This window comes from Canis aureus, chromosome 22 (assembly GCF_053574225.1).
Source record: "Canis aureus isolate CA01 chromosome 22, VMU_Caureus_v.1.0, whole genome shotgun sequence".
Lineage (NCBI taxonomy): Eukaryota > Metazoa > Chordata > Mammalia > Carnivora > Canidae > Canis > Canis aureus.
The window spans coordinates 11,341,443-11,354,382 of record NC_135632.1 but is presented as its reverse complement, the minus strand read 5'-3'; the positions used below and the strand labels follow the sequence as shown (position 1 = coordinate 11,354,382).

At 39.3% G+C, this 12,940-nt stretch overlaps 1 long non-coding RNA gene across 5 annotated transcripts in view; it reads left to right on the top strand.

Moving 5' to 3' along the window:
- LOC144293760 (uncharacterized) overlaps nt 1–12,940 on the top strand; it is a 40,249-nt gene that overhangs the window by 2,400 nt on the left and 24,909 nt on the right. For 4 of the 5 annotated variants that reach the window (XR_013361011.1, XR_013361012.1, XR_013361007.1 and 1 more), the window contains exons 2-3: nt 9,206–9,343; nt 10,391–10,635. This is a non-coding gene — a long non-coding RNA (uncharacterized LOC144293760). Of the gene's footprint in view, nt 1–9,205; nt 9,344–9,742; nt 9,838–10,390; nt 10,636–12,940 lie in introns of all 5 variants that reach the window. The other variant, XR_013361009.1, reaches the window with a different exon arrangement.

The following is a 12,940-nucleotide window of genomic DNA, read 5'->3' as shown; positions in this document are numbered from 1 at the left end:
TCTCCTGCCAACCCCCATCCCTATGCGCAGCTGCAACCCCCTCACATCCTTCAAAACCCTTTAAAAAGTCTTACTTAGCCTAATGGAAACTCAGAAACCAACAACTCTCTTGCTATCTGGCCTCTCTCCTCACTTGGAGAGTGAATAAACTCTGCCCTGCTGGTTGCTCTACTCTCCGTGCAATTCTTTGCCACCCGCATCATCTGCAGCTCTCGCAGGGGGTTCAAGGTACTCATTCCTTGCAGATCACTATCTATCTTTCAAGGAGGCTTGACACCATGAGTGTGAAATCCTTGGGCATGTAAGACTCAGGAAATGTATATAGAATGTACAACAAATCTTAATGGAATTTGGAATGAGACAGTCTACACCCCAGTCTTGGAAGGTCTTGACTGGGCCATATTCACAGCAGGAATAAAAGCTAAAATAATCCAGCACTTGGTATGAGATACTGATATTCATGCTCAACTCAGTTGTGGGACAAGGTGTTTGTGGTGTTAAACAATCTATTGCTGATCTGGAGGAAACTAACACGTCCCAGGAATGGGTACGGGCTGTAGGAAAGGCCTAGACAGAGAGGCAGCTTGGAAAGCTAAAAGGCTAGCACAACTGCCTATAAGGGTCCAGTAAAAATTACCCAGAAGTAAATGTAGTTTGACATCACTGTTGTGGGGTCCCCATGTGTTGGTCAGCCTATGGAAAGCTTAAAATATGAACCGCCATGCAGACAGATAACAAGAGGTTATCATAACCCACCTGCACCAGCAGAGACCTCAGGGTTATGTTCCTAATCGTGGTGGGTGCTTCCCACACCCCATCTGTGCACCTGTGCCCAACAATGCCATCAGCTTAGATACCTTGGCCGTGGTCCTAGGAATGTACCATGTTCTATCAGACTTAGCAAATGCCTTTTTTTAGTATACCCCTGGCACTGAGACACAAGATCAATTTATAGATGGGAGGGGCAACAATGGACCTTTTGAGTGCTTCCCCCAAATTACCTACACAGCCCCACCACATGTCATAAGATGGTAACTTGAGACCTATCCCTATTCTCCTTTCCTTATCAATACAATGGACCCATTACATTGATGAGTTCATCTTAACATGTGATGACTTGCCTGCTGCAGGCTTGGCCAGAACATTTGCAAGGGAGAGGACTGACAATGAACCCACAGAGAATTCAAGGCCCAGGCACCACCATCAAGTTTTGGGAATCATTTGGTCAAGATGTATATTGTCCCAGATGTTGTGTTTAAAAAGATGCAAACTGGGCAGCCCAGGTGGCACAGCTGTTTGGTGCTGCCTGCAGCCCGGGGTGTGATCCTGGAGCCCTGGGATCGAGTCCCGTGTCGGGCTTCCTGCGTGGAGCCTGCTTCTCCCTCTGCCTCTCTCTTTCTCTATGAATAAATAAATAAAATCTTTTAAATAAATAAATAAATAAATAAATAAATAAATAAATAAATAAATAAATAAAAAGATGCAAGCCTATACAAGCCCCAAGAATATAAAGGAAATGCAAGCCTTTGTACAACTTTGGGGTTTTAGGGGATTTTTATTCCCACCTGGCAATGCTACCATCTCTTATACCACCTGATAAAGAAAGGGCACATGTGGAACTGGGATCAGAGCGGAAAGCCACCTTTAAGAAAGCAAAAATATTCATGAAACAGATTAAAGCTCTAGGCATCTTCCAAGCAGGGCTGCCATTTGACTTAGGTGTGTCTATGACTCCAGAAGGAAAGAGTTGAGCATCTGGCAGAGACAATAGAAGGGGAAAGTGCCCCCAGGATTTTGGCTCCAGCTCTGAAAGATAGTTTCTGGCAATGTTCATAGCTCTCCTCCATGTGGAGCCTTTTAGGAAGGAATAAACCACAGCAAACATTGAGATGAACTCAGAAGAGTTTGGCTAGTGATCATTAATAAATCCCGGCCATTAATCTTTTGCACTGAAAGTTGGGGTGTTCTAAGGAGATTAACCCTATGACTTGGACAATGGGAAGCCAAGGGTTGGATGATCACTAATGAGCCCTTGTGTGGTCAGGATATGGAAACCAGCAGATCTGCTTGCAAGAGTCTGAGGTGGTCCTCACTGTTTTCCACTTCCCAGCCCATAAGAAACTGACACCCCCTGGCAATCAAGAAGCTGCTGCCCTCATTCAGATATGAGCTCCAGCAACTGACCCTTCTGTAGAACAGTGTATGGGGTGCATAGAAAGAATGTCCATTGTTGTACCCCAGTGGTTGGTATATTGGCGGATGCCAGATTGCCCTTGGAATACTTGGTTAGTACAGTAACAACATGTCCCATATGTTCTAAACAAAGTCCAGGGTAACTGCCAAAAGAATCTGGGTCTATCCACCAGAGTTCCCAAACAATGAAGAATTGGCAAATTGATTATATTGGCCCCTTCCCTCTGATTGGGGATTCTAAATTTACCTTAGTCTGCATAAACACTGCATCCATGCCCACCCAAGCTTTCTTGTCACTGTGCAAATGAGGCTTTCACCATTAGGGGATTAGAGAAACCAAGTACCATGTATGGATACCCTTGTTGAATAGACAGATCAGAGGTCACATTTCAGAAGTCACGATATGTAAGCCAACTCCATGCTAGTGAAACCCCTTGCTGACCACTTAGGGCACATTGCGGAAGAGGGGGACATATGAGATTGTAAGAGCTGGTCACAAGGGATAGAGTACTAGGAGGTCCCTGAGAGGGTATGACGGCTGTAAGAGCTGGTCACAAGGGATAGAGTACTAGGAGGTCCCTGAGAGGGTATGACGGCCAGTTCACCCATGATTTCTCAGCAATCAGAAACTACCTACTCCCTCTCTTGTCCTTGAAATATGCATTCAGCATGGCTTCGTGCTCCCAGAAGCTGCCCCAAGGATGGAGCCCTTGGTTTAGTGATGTGGTGCTGAGACCGCCTGGCAAGCATACATGACTGAACCCAGTTAAGGCCCCTGTAGAAACTTTAAAGATATGGTGGGCTGGTGTGGAGATTGACGACTCTTGTGGTTATCCAAGGCGAGCCTCGTACATAAGTTCCCTTGTGAAATCTGCCACCTACACCCTGCAGTGCCTGCCTTTTCTCTTCCGTCTCTGCCCTCAGAGTACAGGGGCTGGTTGCAGATCAAACCCAGAAATGCCCCAGGGTTGCAAACTAACACCTGGAGTTCAGTGTTTCCCAAACTTCAGTTTGCATCCCAATCATCTGGGGGCTTTGTTAAAAACACAGAGTGGCTTGTCTAACAAGTTCCCAGGGACTGCAGATGCCGCAGGTCTGGGGAGCACACTTTCAGAACCACTGACCTAGCCTAGCATGGAGGGCAGGTGCTCTGAGACTTGGGGCTGAATAATAGTTTAAAGAACTCCTACATAATTGTTGATAATGAGTCCAATATTATTGTTTTTCCAAATATACTAATGAGATGAACATCAGCACATCTATGTTATGAGAAATTAAGATTATGTATTAGGGTTTTATTATTTTTGTTACAGTGTACTTTGATTTACACTATTCTATCTCAGGTACTGTCTACATTGGTACAGTGACACATTCTATCTATCCTTTTCTTTTGTCAGGCCATTAGAAAATACAGGTGTTAAGTAGTATTCCAATAAGACTAGTCACACAATTTAAAACCTGGCTTGGAGGACAGCCCTGGTGGCTCAGCGGTTTAGCACTGACTTTAGCCCAGGGTGTGATCCTGGAGACCTGGGATCGAGTCCCATGTGGGGTTCCCTGCATGGAGCCTGCTTCTCCCTCTGCCTGTGCCTCTCTCTCTCTCTCTCTCTCTCATGAATAAAACCTGGCTTGGGGACACCTAGTGGCTCAGTGGTTGAGCATCAGCCTTTAGCTCACGACATGATCCTGGAGTCCTGGGATCGAGCCCCGCATCAGGCTCCCCACAGGGGAGCTTCTCCCTCTTCCTATGTCTCTGCCTCTCTCTCTCTGTATCTCTCATGAATAAATAAAATCTTTAAAAAATAAACTTAAAAAATAAAACTTGTCTTGGAAAAAGAATTCCTCTTAGATGGTCTCTGACAAATAGTACAATTTAGTTACTAATCAAAAAAAAAAAAAAAGTAAAACTAATGGTGCTGAAACCATTTTTAATAAAAATTAACCTGGAAATCACAGAAATGTCTCTAAATGTCCACAAAGGATAATGACTTTACTTTCAACTATTTCCAAGATGGAAAATGAAAGCAAATATATCCAAGAACATCCAATGCTTCTATCTAATGTGATAAAACACACACACATACACACACACACACACATACACACAAAGAAAGCACAGACAAAAACACCCATTACCCAGGTGTCTTACTCTCCTTCATTTGGGGGCAGCATGAGTGGTCATGTTTCCAACAGTGCCCAAGAGAAAATTACCAGCCACTTGCAAGTAAAACATAACTTTTAAGAATGACACTATGGTCTGTGCCCTGTTCTTGCCTTCTAATACCACTGTCTAATTTCTTGTTGAAGAAATAGCTGATTGTAGGCTGGGACAAGATGAGCCTGCAGCATCTCAAAGTGCCCAAAAGTATGCAAAAGACCAAAGGACACAGGAGCCCACTGAAAAGGCTCCGAGTGGTCAAAGTTGGAAAATTTGGAGCAGCATGAAATAACACACTATTTCATTATTACTCGAAGTATAAAATAAATATCCAGAATCCATAGTGAGATAAACAAGTGATGGATAAATAAATGGGAGATATAGGACAAATCTACCCTACAGGTAAATTCCAAATAAGTTATGTCATTATGTAGCTATCCTATCCCCCCTCCCCTAGGGAGGTGAAACTTGTTTCCTCACCCTTTACTTGTGGTCTAGGCTTAGTGATTTGTTTCCAAATACTACATACAGTATGGAATGGGCAGTGTGAGGAACAAGTCAGTTTAGTAGAGAAGCCTGGCAGATGTAACCATTTCCAGGTGATGAAGGTTCACATCACATGGATAGTACGTACCTTTCATTTATAATGTTGAGAATGGCACTTCTCCTCTGTGGTCCTCCTCCCAAAAAACCATAACCCACCCCCAATTGAGGGACATTCTACAAAACATCTGATCAGCACCCTGCAAAACTGTCAAGGTCATAAAAAAGCAAGGAAAATCTGAGAAGCTGCCACAGCCCAGAGGAGCCTAAGGGGACATGAGGACAAAATGTAATCTGGCATTCTAGATGGGACTTGGGAATAGAAAAAGAACATTAAAGAAAAAACTAATAATAAAGTATCGAGTTCAGCTAATAATAATATATCATTATTAGTTCATTAGTTGTGACCAATCTGTAATAGAAGTATAAGTAACAATAGGAAAATTCAGTGTAGTATATATTGGAAAATCTTTGTGCTGTTTTTGCAAACTTTCAGTAAATCTAAAATTTTCTAAAATAAAAATTTTATTTAGATATAAAAAAGTTTGTAAGCACTTAAAAAATTTTTAATTGTGAGATAGCGGAGTCAAGATTTGGGTCTTTCACATCCTGAATAAACTCCTAGAAATTTTTCCTGACCAGTTTCCTCAGAGGGTGACTATGTCAAGTAAGGAAGGCCTCCTTTATGAAGATTATGTGAGCCTTCAGTCTGGTGCGATCTTCTGGTGTTCGAAATGACACTGGTAATTATTTTAATTAGGCTTGAAAGTTCTCTGAAACCCTGAATTGTTAGAAATTAGGAATAAGATTAGCAAAATTTGAACAGATAAAACTATTCCTTTCACCCTTTCCTTTGATTTTACCCCTTCAGGTTTGAGTGATCCTGGATTTAATCAAATTTGAACAAGAAATTTACTGATTTCTATGTAAAGGAATGAGTTTCAGTCCATGACTCAGAATAAATTGGATGATGGAAATGATTCCATTCAAAGTCCCTATTAACTGATTTGTATAACATATATACAGTGCGGAAACCAGGAGTGTGGTAGTGCGATATGGGTTAGGAATTTATATATAGATTTAATCCCCGTTTGTTCTCATATAATCAATTCAAACTTCAATCTAAAAATGTTTTTACTATCTTTATTTTTCCCTTTCCCTTTACCTTCTCTCTCTCCATCTCTCTTAATTTTGGCACTTTTTTCCATAGTTTTCCACGTGCTGGAGAGAAGCCTGAGGATGGGAGGTTCCCAGGCCAGCCCCTTGCCCACCACCAGCCCCGGGTCCTCAGACCCACACCCTCCACTCACCCCAGCCTCCCTCCAGGCCTGCGCCCACTGTGGGTGCAGCAGCAGCTGTGCAATGTACCCCACCTTACCCCAGGACTCCTGCCAGGCTCCCTGGTGGGTGTTTTATGTTCAGCAATAAAGGTTCTGTCCTGTGCCAAAAAAAAAGCCTCGGTGCCTGGATGCCCACTACTTGATGGGATGGAATGGGATGTGCAGACATACTCCTATAACCCAACGTGATGCAGGGCCAGCCCAGTGACAACATTACCTGCAGTGCGTATTCACACAACTTCAGAGTCATTGAAATGACCTATGGGCCCTATCACTGCACATATTAATGGGCCAAAGATGAACAGGGAAATGGCAAAATTACTGTGCAAATTGCTTTAATCCATCCAGACCTCCTTTGCTGTGCCTTCCCTAATTAGTCTGTAAATTTTTTTTCTTTACTTATCTTCTTTCTAGAAAATTCTACATCCCTTACTTTGTGGTATTCTCCATTTCTTTTCCTTTCCATTACCAAGCACACAGACCCCAGAGGTGCACTAATGTTCCCCTCCCTGTGAAGGGTTTCTTTACTATACTAAACTACTCACTCCTCCCTGTGTATAATTTCTTTAAAAATACTGGCTAACATAATGTCCTAAATCTCACAAAATGAATAAATATATGCCCTAAGGCAAGAATTCAGTGTTTGACTACAATTTTGCAGGAATCATATACTGCTACTTATTTCTAGATAAAAAATTAGAAACACTTAGTCAAATAGTTCTCTATATATCCCAACCATGTCCATTTAGAAAACCTCATGGGGTTCAAATTATCATATATCTTAAAGTTCAGAATGGTAAATCAGAGATCCTCTCTTAAAGTAAAATAACTAGGGATGCCTGGGTGGCTCAGTGGTTGAGTGTCTGTCTACCTTTGGCTCAGGGTGTGATCCCAGAATCAGGAGGGAGCCTGGTTCTCCCTCCGCCTATCTTTCTGCCTCTCTCTCTCTCTGTGTCTTTCATGAATAAATAAATAAAATCTTTTTTAAAAATTAAATACAGTAAAATAACCAGTCAGAAAAACATACCTACTGATTATTATATAAAATCCACTTGAGGTTAAAGTGAATCATCCAGACCTTAGTTCAGACCCAAACAATTCTTCCTGGTTGTAAATAAGCAGAATAAATCTCTCAAAGATATTACTTAGATCTAAACTATGGATTAAAGATTGTGAGTCAATGATTTCTGCATTTGACTTTACAGATATGTGCCTTTAGCCCTGCCAATTTTTTTTTTTTTTTGGTCATCGGTTATTTTTTTTTCCAAATCTACCGTATGCATATATTATGCTATTGGATTAAGTATAATAGAAGACACAGAGGATTGTAAAATGCAATTTCTATAGAAAGTTATCATTCAATTATCATATTATCATAATATAAAAACACAATTCTACCATCATAAATGTGAAGACATACAGCTAAATTGAAAGGAGTAAATGTTACGATGACATTTCTCATTGGCACCCTTGACCCATCCAATCCACCCATATCTACAGAGAAGTACCACACTAAACAAAAGATACTGAGGATATCTAAAATGTTTTCTAATATTCATACCTTTACCCCCTTTCCTTTGAAGTGCTGTATGTATCACCTCTCCTAGTCTCTGGTCCACTCTATTTTTAACTTGGAAGTGGTGATAAGGGGCAAGGGCCCCTGGAATGTGCCTGACTCTGTCTCTTGGGAAGCTTTGTGCCCTTGAACAAGTTATTTACTCACTCTACAACTTAGCTTCTTCCTCTGGTAAATGATATTAATAATAGAACTTACAGGATTTTCATGAAGGTTAAAAAAATAAATAACGGTATTAAATATTACATATTAGAAACAGCATTTGATACATAGTAAGCATTTAATACATGTTGACTATTATTACTGATCCAGTGGTTTGCTGTTAATTGCTTCTTTGGACTCAGGAACTAAATCACCATCAAGATGCACCACACTCCTGCAGCCAGATGACGCCTTAAGGCAGCAACAACCAGACCCCTATCATTATGCTTGGCAAATGGGACATATGGCCATTCGGGGGATGAGAAATTGCTTTTTCTCAATAGGAGAGAGAGGCAGATAAAGCTTTATAGCAATATAAAATGTGTTACTTTCCCACACAAATAGTTAATTATATTGAAATTCTCTTTACAATGCTTACTTCAAAAATTCAAAATAGATTTGCTTTTAATATGGTTGAAATGACAATGTGCTGTATTGGTCCATGACTTCTCTAATGGAAAAAATTCTGATTTTATATCTTAAAATTTGAGTGAAATTTAATTTTGTCTTGTTCTTTATAACTCACTCTAAATATTACATTTAGTTAATTCTTTGCTCTGAGAGCCTTAGGTTGGCATCTATAGGCAACCTCAAATTCTCAACCAGGGAAAGGTCTTACAGCAGATGAGAAATCTGAACTTAAAAGATTTCTTGTCACTTTAAGCACAGCCATCATCAGCAGACCATGCATAAAAATATAAAAGGGTATCACTCTACCTGTAAAGAATTTAAGCATTTCCACCATCTAAAATAAAGAAAAGCTACACAAAGGAGAGCCCAGGCTTCTCGAAAGGGACAGCAATCATTTGGCTTTAAGTGACAAGGATAATTTACATCAGTTTACAGATTAACCACCAAGATGACAAACATGAAGCCAGTCAGTATTTGACGTGGGGATATTATTAAATAACTGTCATCTTGTAGTATGTTTAAATTAGTTAATTTGTTTCAATTCATTAATTTTTAAATTAATCAGTTCTATATGTTCTTTTTGCATAGAACTGGAAGGATTTTCCTGTAGCTCAACATTGCCCTCCTATGGACTAAAAGCCATAATATGGCATCTCGGATATTTAAAAAAGAAATAAGAAAATTATACTCCTATAGCACAGGTTTTAAAATAAACAGTCTCAGAAATCTCAACAGCAGCATCACTAATGTGATCATTTCATATTTGAACTCCTCCTCCCATAGATCAGTTCTGCCCTGGAGAGATTTCGCAACTCTAGACTACCGTATGGTCTTATGGTGGGCAATTATTAGAAATGAGCAACATCATGAAAAATCAGTTATTTCACTGAATCTGGCCAGCAATTACAAGGACATTCCAAGGTGATTTTGCCTACAAGTACACGTATTTTCTAAGCTAACAATTTATACAAGCTGATAGATTTCTGGGAGGTATGATAAGCTTAAAAATAAAGGATACTTTCCACCAACTAGGATAAGAATAAAAGTGCTTGCCAGTTTTGTAGTCTAGGCTGTCCAAGAGAAATAAGCCTGATTCTGTGAGGAACTCAACTAGACCTCTGGACTGAATTTGTGTGAGTGAGAGAGTCCAGTGATTGGATAGGCTAGAAAAAACCAGTGAGTCATCAGATGGGATCAAGCTGGATCAAGAAAAAAAAATGGGAGGGGGTAGGAAGATGATATTTTTAAAATAAAAACCACTGAATTACACTCTCCTTTTTTGAAATTACCACATTAATGAAATGTTTTATGCACATGCAGATGATGGTGGGAAAAGTGGTCCAACAGCAGTCACCTTTATACAAAAAAAGGAATATTGAAAGGAATATTCCTAAGTCGTTATAAAATAATTACAAGTAAGTCCAGGATAAGTTGTTTTAACCTCTATGAGTCTCAGTTTTCTCATCTATGAAATAGTATTTTCATTCCTATTTTGCAAGTATAAGGGTATAGATAAGAAATAAACAAGGCAAAGTCCCTCACTTAGGACATATATTGGTACAGAGTAGCCGTTTGATAAAGGGCAGATGATTAATAAAAAGTATTCATAATTGTCATCTTATATTTTAGAATTTATCATGCCCCTTTACATATATCAATTAATTTTATTTTATTAAATATAGTACCATTATTATAGTCACTACTCAGTGGCATAGCTTCCTTAGAGTCCTCAGAGTAGAGAACAGGGAGGCCAATCTAGCTTGGGAAATTTTAAAGAACTTATGAGAGCAAGCAACAGATTCATCATCTCAAATGCAACTCACAAGAGCATAAGCTTTAACCAAAGCATTATTATGAAAACCCACCCTCATAATTGATCATAATTGACTAAATTTCTTTTCTTTTTTTTTTTTTTTTTTTTACTAAATCTCTTCTAATCACCTTTACAAATCTGCGTTGCAAAAAAAGTGGCAGGAGCCGTTTGCAAGAGAAGCTGGAGAAATGAGTCCAACTTTCATCTCCAGGTCAAAGTATTTGTTTTCAGGAGTCTTTTCTGGAAATTATGTATTTTTCCTCTGTGTTTTTGGTGTGCCAGGATATGAAGCTTCAGCCACTCACTCTTGAAAGACTTCTTTACTTAACAGGCTCCAATCATCTTGGTCCCAAGGACTATTTATGCCATATGCATCTTCTTCAATATCTATTATGTTTAGGTAAGTCAAATACTATCTGTAAGCAAAGACCAGGAAAGTATAGGTTCCAATTATTTAATTATGCTACAATCACAGAAAGGAGTTGAGTAAGTTTTCTGAGGCAAAAGAAAACCCAGTATGTTACTTGCATTACTCACCATAGGTAAATTCAAAATATTAGTTGGTATCAACCATCTATAAGGACACTATCAAAGAAAACAGAAAGGGAATGTAAGCCAAAACATAAAATGGTTTGAAATAACAAGAGCCAGTATTTAATTATTGCTAACTAAGGTACTGTTCTAAGTCTTTCATGTGAATTGACACATTTAATCACTACAGCAAACCTATGAAATATGTTATGCACATTTTAGAAGTCTGGAAACTGTTCCACAAAGGATAGGTTCCTTACTCAAGATAACACATGTGTTAAGTAGGTATACTCATGTTAAAACCAAAGATACAGGCACCTAGGTGGTTCAGTTGGAAAGTGTCTGACTCTTGATTCTGGCTCAGGTCACGATCTTAGGGTCCTGAGAACCAGCCCACAGTCAGGCTCAGCGCTAAGCCCACTTGAGATTCTCTCTCTGCCCCTCCTCCAACTCATGCATGCACACATGTGTGCTTTATCACTTTCTCTTAAAAGGAAAAAAAGGCATTGCCAATATTCAAATCAAAATGTCCAATTCCAGAAGCTTACCACTTAACCACTCCCTGGAACTGCCTTTTTAAATTGTTGAAATTATTAAATAATTAAACTTTATTTTTTTCCTCGCAAGATACTCTACAATCAGATATCCTTGTACCAGTTAGGAGACCTAGTAAGATTTATTTAATGTGTCTCCTTCTACGAGGTAAAGCTCTAAGCCAATGTAATTAGGCTTGTAACTTATCAAGATACGAGGCAATGAAAAATCATGTCTTCTGCTCAGAGGAGAGAGGCTTCTGAAAAGTTTGTTTTCTCTTGATGGGTATAGTCTTTGTGGGAGCAATATGGAATGCCTGACCCTGAGTCACAGACCATCTTGTTTTGGATGACATTGCATTGTCCCTGATGAGATGCTGTTTGGGATCCAAATCTACTCTACTCATCTCTCTGAGACAAGAAAAGATAACTCTATGTCCCTGAGCCACAGCAAGAGGACATCACTTTCAGCAGGAACAGAAATCAATCCTTGTTCCACAGGAAAGAATGCCTGCCCCCTAAAATTAATGTATGCTAGGATAAAGACAATGAAAAGATTATAGTTAGTGGCACTTTCTTTTTTGTTTAGAACACCCAAATACAGTGGCCTTTTTTTTCTTTCAGTAAGTGCCTGATGTAAAAGTAATTAATTTAGTTGACCCTTTTGTTTGGGGATGGAACAATTTACATGAGCTGCTGGAAAACTCATCAAGCTGGCCTGGAAGGTGTTCTGGAACACCTTTAAAATGAGTCTCCCTAACAAAATGCTTAAGTGGAATGGGACTTGTCAGGGGTCAGACTTATTATTTTTAGAACTGTCTTTCCACAAGGAGAAAGTTAGGGTCAGTTATAGCATACATAAATGAGAATAAAATGAGACTCATATTTGTTCAAAAGAAAAAGAGTTAACATTAGAAAACAGCCTTTGTAAATCCTGAAGATCTGAGAGCCAGCCTCTCATGGAGGAACTTTAAACCCTATCAGAAACTTAACCAATGTTAATATAAATTTCTTATTAAAGACAATTATTGATGTCTGAACAGTAATGAGGATTAATCAACTATAATCAAGAGTCTGGTTCAGGAAGAGAGCACATTGCCAGAGAAGGAAACAAGGCAGTAAATTAGAATAGTAAAATTCAGGTCCCGTTAGCTTTGAAAAAGACACATCTATTTCAAAGATCAGCAAAGGACTGAATTATAGGGGGAAGGGAAATGGATGGTACCCAGATATCACAAGGAAAGAATTGCATAGTAATGAAAAGGAAGACTGAAAATCGTCATCTATCTCAGAAGAGGAAACGGTCAGTTTTCACAATGCCTCAGAGTATCACCATTCAGAAACAGAGAAAAGCCAACTAAAAGGTTTGAGCCTCCCACACATTTATTTTAAAAGTTCCCACAAGATTCGTGATCCTACACACTAAATGTGCCTCCAGAGACCAACTTTCTATCATGGCCATGTAGATAGATTCCTTCTAGAAGGCAAATTCGAAAAAAGTTAACAGAAAACTTTTCGTCTTCAATAATACTTGATATAACTTCACAATTTCAATTAGATATATAAATGCTGCGGGATGCATGGTCTGGTTAAAAAGAAAATGAAACAAATTAAATATGCCAATGGGCCTAAACTTAACAG